This window comes from Amblyomma americanum, chromosome 1 (assembly GCF_052857255.1).
Source record: "Amblyomma americanum isolate KBUSLIRL-KWMA chromosome 1, ASM5285725v1, whole genome shotgun sequence".
NCBI lineage: Eukaryota > Metazoa > Arthropoda > Arachnida > Ixodida > Ixodidae > Amblyomma > Amblyomma americanum.
The window spans coordinates 207,827,532-207,836,078 of NC_135497.1; positions in this window are offsets into that span (position 1 = coordinate 207,827,532).

An 8,547-nucleotide genomic window follows, 5' to 3' on the forward strand; every position below is an offset into this window, starting at 1 on the left:
ACAAATCATTCTTGTCTGTTATCGAACAGGCGTAGTTCACCAGCAGCGGTCTGATGAATCTAGTTGCCACAAGTAGAGAAAAATGTTCACGGTGACTGCTGTCACTGAAAGGGCACTTCAGCAGCCTTGATTTACAGATGGCTGGAACAGCTGCATCTGTCAGGTTCTTCAGTGGATTTTCAAGTCGTGGGTTTTCTTTTAAGCTTGTCTCCACAAACAGCCGCAGCGTGTCTAAGACATAGAGTAATTCGTCAGATGGGTAAAGCAGCCCACCACGGTCCTGTTCTCGCGTGAACTGCTCGAGTGGGTTACCAGTAGGTGGCTTGGTTGTGAGTAAACAGCACTGCTCACATTCCATATGTTCACTTATCACACGAGCAATGTAGCCACCTACATAGAACGTGGCCGACAGCTGCAATGTAGGTAGAGAAGCAGGGACATGCTGCATGTCTAAGCGTCCCAAGATTTCCAAAGCAGCCTTTGGAAGCTCATCGATCCTCCCAAGTGCACATAGCCCTGCAGTCCTAAGTCCAGTGCTGTGGTGACTCTCATGATATAGCACGTTGCTGTTTTAAGATGTCGCGGCAATTCCCGTCTTCAAGACTTTTTCTAGTCCTGAGAGTACTGACCGCACGTCAAGTTGGTCGTTGCATCCCAGTGACCGCCTCAGGGTTCCAAACAGCGCTTCAATCGGGTCACTGCTGAATTTCCGCGTTAGTACAAAACAGAACTTCTCCTCAGCTAACAGATAGCGAATGCAGCAAGCAGTCGAGTATGTTGTGAGCAGAAGGGCCTCGTACGTTTCGGCTGTGAAAAAGGCACGAGGATAAGTTGCATCTTTCTTCAGTTGGTCGATATATAGCGGAAATGTAACTTCCAGCCATTCCAGCCTAGAATCATTTTTGTCGTCAAAGTGCCTGACGTCAGGGAAATTTTGCTCGATATGTTGGTACTTGTTGCTGGTGTCGTGCAGTAGGAACCACCGATGGATGTTCTTCATAAAGAGTATTGTGGGTCCCGCATAGGCAAATGATGAATGGCAGCTTTGTCCTGCGTGCTCTTTCAAAAACTCCAGAGCAGATGTAACGCCTGGAGAAAAAACTTCGACAGCTCGTTTGACGTTCATTTTTTCAATATTGTTCGGAAAAACATGTTTTCTGGTTAGGCTCCTCACAGGTTTTACAATCCAATCTTTCTGCATCTCGTAGAGTTTCTTCAAGTGAGATGACGAAACCTCGCCTTTCTTTCCAAGGTCGCGTGCAAGGAACTGAGAGCGGATGTTTTTCAAGACGTGGCAATAATCAAAGCTTAAAAAAAGCAGCCGATCAGGATTACACGGATGCTGTATCCTGTACGTGACGAATCCGCCGCAGAGGTCCTTCATGGCACTCACGTTTACTTTATGGTTGTCGCTCACAAGGCGCACCACCTTGAAGCCTGCCTCTTCAACCTTAATGAGAACATATCGCATCAATTTGGACAGCTGTGCGCCATTCAGTCCTTTCGTAAAAAAGTACGATGCTGGTATTCTGTATGAAGTAGACAGGCCGTTAATTACAAAACAAAGCAAGGAATTTGCCAGTACCGGCGCACTGTCAAGATCGGTGGCCACACCCATGTCCACATGGCCTACGAAGCTATCTTGCTGCTTGTTGTACTGCAACCTTGGCTTTATTCGCATCTCGTCGACGATGAGAGAACATACTCTGGACTGCGCCGATTCAAGCTTGTCAAGCTCTGCTTTCAGCCGGCCTTGTACCAAGCGACTAAAACCTGTCTCTCCAGAGGTACTTCCAATGAAGTTTTGTAGTGTGTTCCTACTTGGAAGCTTCAACAATTTTTCCTTTCGGACGTGCTCATAGGCCTTTGTAGAAAGATGCCTAAGTACAATGCAGTGTCGCACTACATCTTCAGACCATGTTGGCATTTTTCGCTTGAAATTGACAACTTGGTTGAGCAGGAAAACTGCAGCAATGTTTTTTTCTTCCGCTTGTTCCCGGATATATCTTATATCTCCAAAATTACTGTCTTCTTTAAGCCTTTTCAGCTCCATTTTATATTTATCTACCGTGGTGCGAAGCCTCTCTATTTGCTTTTTTAAGTCTCTCTCCTTCCTCTTCCACTTGATTCTTTCCACTGCCAGCCAGTAGGAAGATCTGATGTCAGCTTGCGTTGTTTTGTCGGCGCGGACAAGTTCTTCTTCATGCTTTGTACAAGTGGCTCTTGATTGGTGTTGCGTCACTTCAAAATAGTTGACACTTGTAGTTGGAGCGGCTTCAGAGACCTCACTGTCAGCATCAGACGCCGGCATTTCCACGTTCGTGCTTTCGTCATGCTTCATGAGTTTTTTCGCTGGCTCATCTTGGCTATGGTGGGGCTGAAAAGCTGCTCTTTTTCTTCCGCTTACACTGTGCCTCTCCTTCAATACTCGAGGTTGCAAGTACGACGGGTAGTCACTGAACACTGATGGTACAACTCCCTTTTTCAGACGGCGCCGTTTGCCCTCTGCGAAGTCAGAGATTTTGAAATGTTTGCTGCATACCCTTGAATAGTTGGAAGTGCAGTTAGGTACCCAGTCATCTCTTCGTATTGCTTTCAGCCATTGCTCACGCTGTGCAGCTTCGACGGGGATCTCATGAAAAGAAACGCCGGGCTCCTTCTTTTTACTGTCCGACCGGCACAATGGTACGCAGCAGTATGCCATTGGGAGCTGTAAGAAGAACAATTTCGGTATCAGCTGTTACATTAATTGATTCATCGCGTCCTGCAAACAATTTTTTTTCTAACTTGAAAAACAAGGAAAACAAACATACGCGTTGCATCTTTCGGTTTCGCTCACTCCAAAGCAATGGTCATAATAGGTAAAGCTTGTGTTTTTATTTTATCAAAGAATTTCACAATTAGCCGATACATTGCAAAAAAAAAAATACTGCCCTGGAGCACATGTAGCATACCACACAGACGAGCTAACCAGGGAAGAAATTAGCACCGCAGACCAAAGAATACTAGCGCACATTTAATATTATTGCCTTACTGGCGCGTAATAAACAGTTTATGGTGCTGTCGTTATTTTTCACAGGCCTCAATGCGGCTGAATACGAGTTTGGCGGATTCCGATGCAAGAGAGGGACACAATGATTGAGTTGACAACATTTTAAACTAATATAGCTTTCCATCGTTCGGTTAAGCTCACTTTAAAGTAGCCACCATAACAATAGGTAAATCTTCTGTTTCTATTTTTTCACAAAATTTCACAATTAGCGTATGTTGTAAAAAAAAATGCGCAGGAGCACATCCAACATACTACGCAGACGAGCTAGGCAGAGAAGCAATTAGCATTGGTGGTAGTGGAATTTTTATTAAAAATAATACAAAAAGGAGCATTTGCAGTCCAAAAAAAAAAAACACGTGCACATCCCGAATTACTATTGCAGTACTGACGCGTGATAAACGCAGTTTTTTGTGCCGCCACTATTTTTCACAAGCCTTAATGCAGCTGAACACTACGCAGCGATAGCCGGAAGGATAAATCAAAGCTGGCACTCACCACTTGGTGCAATGCTGTATTCCTGCGGCATCGGAAGGCACAGAAAAATGGAAATAAGACCTTGCACACTGCAAAAAAGCCCACGTAACGACGACAGAGCAACAGCACGTGGCACGCGGCTATCCGGGCTGCTGTGGGCAGGCTGTGGGTGCCCCAACGTCGCTGTCGCCATCTCTCGGCAGCCAGCGGCGTAACTTCTCAAAGGAGGAGGAGCGGCGACGACGGCCGCGGAGCGCGGAGTTAGACAGGCACAGAAAGTATAAAGGAGGCTATGGTGGTACCATACGATTTGTTGTTGTATATACACGTGCTAATGAAGTTGGAGGCTAGTTTGCGACAGGGACTCGAACCGACGACATATGCACCTACAACTGTACGCCTTCCCAGGCTTTCGTGTCAAAATTGTGATGCAAACGTTCATCGTACCGCGTTCCAGGTGGCGTCATACGCGCGCGTGCGTGCGGGTGTCCCAACGACACAACTCGGCCAACCTCATCGCCCTGCAACGAGAGGGTTCGAACGTTTGCCGTCTGCTACGCAACCAATACGCAAACACACAAACTCGTAGAAAATAACTAATGCATGTACAAACATTGCGTGTAAGCATTGCACCTGGAGACAGTAATGCATTCCAACACGTTGTATCAGTTATGGTGACTGATAGTGATGGATGCAGTTCGTGTCGAAGGAACGAATGCCAGTAGCCGTTTATTGCATCGTATTAAAATACATGTTGGGCGAGAGGGTAGTGTTATCAGGAAACGGAACGTCAGCACATGTGTACTAGAAGCAAACATAAATGCGCGCACAAGCAGATATGATGCATCCCCTCCTCAATGAAAAGTACCATTGAAAAACTTTTTCGCGGTCACTTGCTGACTTGTTCAAAGTTTCCCGTGTAGCCCAAGCGTTCCGGAGGTCTAACTTCCCTCTTCGATCTTCTGAGGATTTTCGACGGTGGCCTCGATGCTATCGCAGGCAGTGGCACGTTTGTAGACGACAAATTAGGATTAGCCGATGTGCTTGCATCATCATCAGAGTTGTCACTGGATTCATCCTCCGATGCTTTGCGGTGGAAGTACTCTTTCCTTCTCAGCAAGAGTTGGCGGTTTCACCGTAGCAGCTTATCGTCTGCCGTCTGTAGTACATAATAGGACCTCGGCCTTGCTGGTGCTAGCCCCCTGGCCTTGCGTGACCATGAGCCCTTCTTTACGCGTACCACGTCATCCTTGTTCAGGCGCGGGAGGGATGAGCGATTGATGCTTGTCTGTTTGTGCTTCCTCACCTCCCCAATTGGCTCTTCGCGAAGGTCAGGCAGTGGCGTCCGCAGGCGGCGTCCCTGAAGAAGCTCTCCAGGAGACCGACCGTCCTCCAGGGGGCTTGCCCTGTAAGCAAGAAGTCCTCGTTAGCCTCAGAAGTTTTCTATAAAATTCGTTTAACAATTTGCACTGCTCTTTCTGCCAGGCCATTTGACCTTGAAAACTGCGGACTCGACGTGACGGAAGCCGTTCGCTTTCGAGAACTGTGCAAATTCGGGACTAGAAAACTGAGGCCCGTTATGCGTGCATACCTCGATGGGAATGCCGTATCTTGCAAAGATTGCACCTAGCTTTTCGATTACCGAAGCAACCGTGATAACGTCCAGCGACTGGACTTCTGGAAAGTGACGTTGCGTCGTACGCACACAAGTAGTAGTTTTAGCTGTGCGTACGCAACGGCTTAGCGTACCCAAGGAGTTTGCGGTGACGGTACTGCGCATGCGCAGAACGCAAGCGCAAGCCCTGAGTCTTGCGTGCGTACGCTAGCCAGCGGACTTTGCGTTGCGGCGCTTGCGTGGCTTGCGTACGCTAACTTCGACAAGATGGCGGTGCCCTGCTCGCCCGCTTCGGAATAAATACACGTCGCCGCTGGATTCTCCGACGCAATAGCTCACTCAAATGGTAGCGGTTCGCTTTTATTTCGCCTACTCTTGCCCACACGTAGCGGTATAAGCGACAACGCCCTGTTTTTCAGATAAATAGACGATTTTCTAGCTGTTAAGCCAAACTATGTACAGTGTACACTTGTCATAGCAACGACACCGGGCGAAGTAATTCTCCAATTTTGTGCGATTATGTAGTTGAGTTCAATTTATTTACTCTTTGAAAAAAGCAGAGAATTTTAATACACTCATTACTGCCATTATCAATTCAGAAGTTTCCTCGGCATAAAGATGCGGAGCTTTGAATTGCTCGCAAAGGGCAGAGGGTTTTCAAACGTTGCCGCGTGACAAGGAGCACCATGCCTAACAAGAATCGTGTGCGTTTTGGTATGAATTGTGGGGATACACGCGAATCCCCTGTCCCATGGTAAGGGCCGCGCGTAATTATCACGCGATGTTATGCGCGCGCTATTCGGGAGGTTTGCGAGGGAGGGCACTCACGCCGCCCCCGCTTCCTTTCGCGCCCCCGCAGCGACACCGCCGCGGAGACTTTCCCTCTTTCCCCTCTTTCACGGAATAATCTCCTCTGCATATCTTTGGAGAAGGCGCGGTCGCGCGGTTCTCCTGGGGCCCGTGGGTATTCTGGCGGGAGGCGCGCACACGCGCGGACGCAGATCTGCCACGAAGACCGCTGCCATTATCGCCCGGCCACCGTGTGTGAACTGACCGCCGCGGGCCGCGAGCGAGGAGCCACGCGAGGTGAGCGGAACCTTTCTCCCCCACCGTTTTGTGTGCGCTCCACCCTTTTTGTGCATTTCACCCCCGTACGCGAGCGGAACACTCCCTCGTTGCGGCGGTTGTTTTGTTGCTTGCTGCTGCTTGTATTGCTCGGGAGCAATAAACGCTCATCCGAGTAGCATACTCGTGTTTGTCCCCTCTGGCCCGAACCCGCCGTGGTTGCGACTTACCGCACCGCGGGTTGGGGGTCACAGCTCTGACTGCTAGGGCTGGCACGCTGGTGCTAGAGAGCGACTACTGCTTCTAGCCCCTTTGAGAGTTATTACAAGAATAACCCCCATAGAATTTAGACCTCGAACTTCTCGCCTATGTGCGGAACGAAAACCCCTTTCAAGACTCAATGCAATGGGCAAATATTGCATCAAAAATGCAAGATATTGCAGGAAGGTCGTTTACTGTTCGCGCCGTTCGTGACCGAACGGAGCTTCTGCTGGGGCACTACGCGGCCAACGACAGAGCAAGCCTGAACAAGTGAATTTGCTTCCAAAGCATGTTGCACTGGGTATGCTGAATATTGTTTACATGTATCTGTGATTGATTTTCAGGTCGGGAACAGAGGAGCAGTATAGAGCGCGCGAGGTCTTGCTGCAGGAGGTGCTCGATCTCGCAAGGGAGCACGGAGTGAAGCTCCGGGCTCGCTGTAAGGCATATCCTGCCCCTGCCGCAACACCTCGCGAGGCGAACTGCGCCCTAACAGTGCAGAGTTCTCCCGCGCAGACCCGTGACACACACGCCGCGGCACACTTCGACGGGAGCTCCGGTGGGTATACCGCATGCAGTTACCACTGACGATGATTTTGCCTTTAAGTCAGTCTTTCATTTCATTCAGCATCTGCTACGTCAGTACCCTATGTTCAACTTGTCGACAGGGCATCGCAAAAAACGCCGACGCAGCGTGCGTCAAGCGTGACGCTCAAAGAACCGACCACGTGCAACTTCCTTTAGCCATAAACAGAACTCAACCTTACTTGACAGGAGCTAATAAATGCACCTTCAGAGTCATAAGTGAACGCCTTAAAAATATTGTGTCCAAGTCGCATATGCAGCTTGCGATTTCTCGAAATGACAGTTTTCCGGACAGAAATGGACCCCTCAGCTTCCTTCTTCAAGTCCACTCCTAACATGACCTGGGGAGTGCCAGTTTCGCTGCCTCAATTGCATTCTATCTTTGTCTGCTGAGATTTTCTGATACAAGTATGAGAATTCTAAATTTCAATTTCAAGAAAAAGCTGACAGTATGAATGAATGCATAAAATAGGCATGCATGACACATTGGGGCACCTAAATTTTTCTGTTACGAGTTTTTCTAGCTTTTCACGCACTTTTTGTTTGGATGTTTCTGCAGAGCACTTGGAAGGTTATATGACACAATATGACTGTTCACTTACTCAGCAACCATCACTGTACTTTCTAACTCACAATGGACAACAATTTCAGCCTACCTCAACATAACAAGGTGATGGTTCGGGCTAGTGGGTATGTGTTATGATCCATAGCGCAGTAACAAAACAGGGGACAAACACAAGCTTTAACACAGGTTAGCGCTTGTGTTTGTCCCGTTTTGTTACTGCGCTATGGATCATAACGCTACCTCAACAGGTGGGCTGAAACTAGTGGCAATAAGTGGAATATGGTATAGCAATCAGTGGACAGCGGCTGCAGCTGTACCTCATCTTTCTTATGTTTTTTTGCAGGTGACGATCAAAGCGAAAGCACGTCCCAGACGTTCAACCAGATTCTGAATTGCAACTTGAATGACAGTGACACTGAAGACGTTGCAATTCAGAATCTGGATGATCAGACTGAGACGGTGCAGCTGCCTGGCTTCTCTACCAGCCCTGCCCATAAATATACAGGCCAGGCTGAAGCAACAGCTCCTGCACAGTGTCCAGCTGTACGGGGTGAGTTAGTCAGTGATATGTGCTGTCGAGTAACACAGATGACCAGCTTTGAATGCGCCTTAAGTTTTTATGGCTTGTTTTATTTGCATCCAGTAAAACAGCGTATTACAACTACACTACTTTCACAACATATTTTTGACATTGCATTTGTAATAAACTGCTTTTCTCCACAGGGAAAAAACGGTAGGAGCAATCCGCCGATTATGAATTTTTGGAAAAGAGGCTGCGACCTGAACAAGCAATGAAAGAAAAAGATTTCCTTTTAGAATCCCGACGTCTGGCCCTCGAAGAACAAAAACTTGCTTGGGAAAAAGAAAAGACGCTGGCGGAACTTAACCTAAAGCAGCAAGAGCTCAATCTCTTGGCTGATGAGCGTGCCA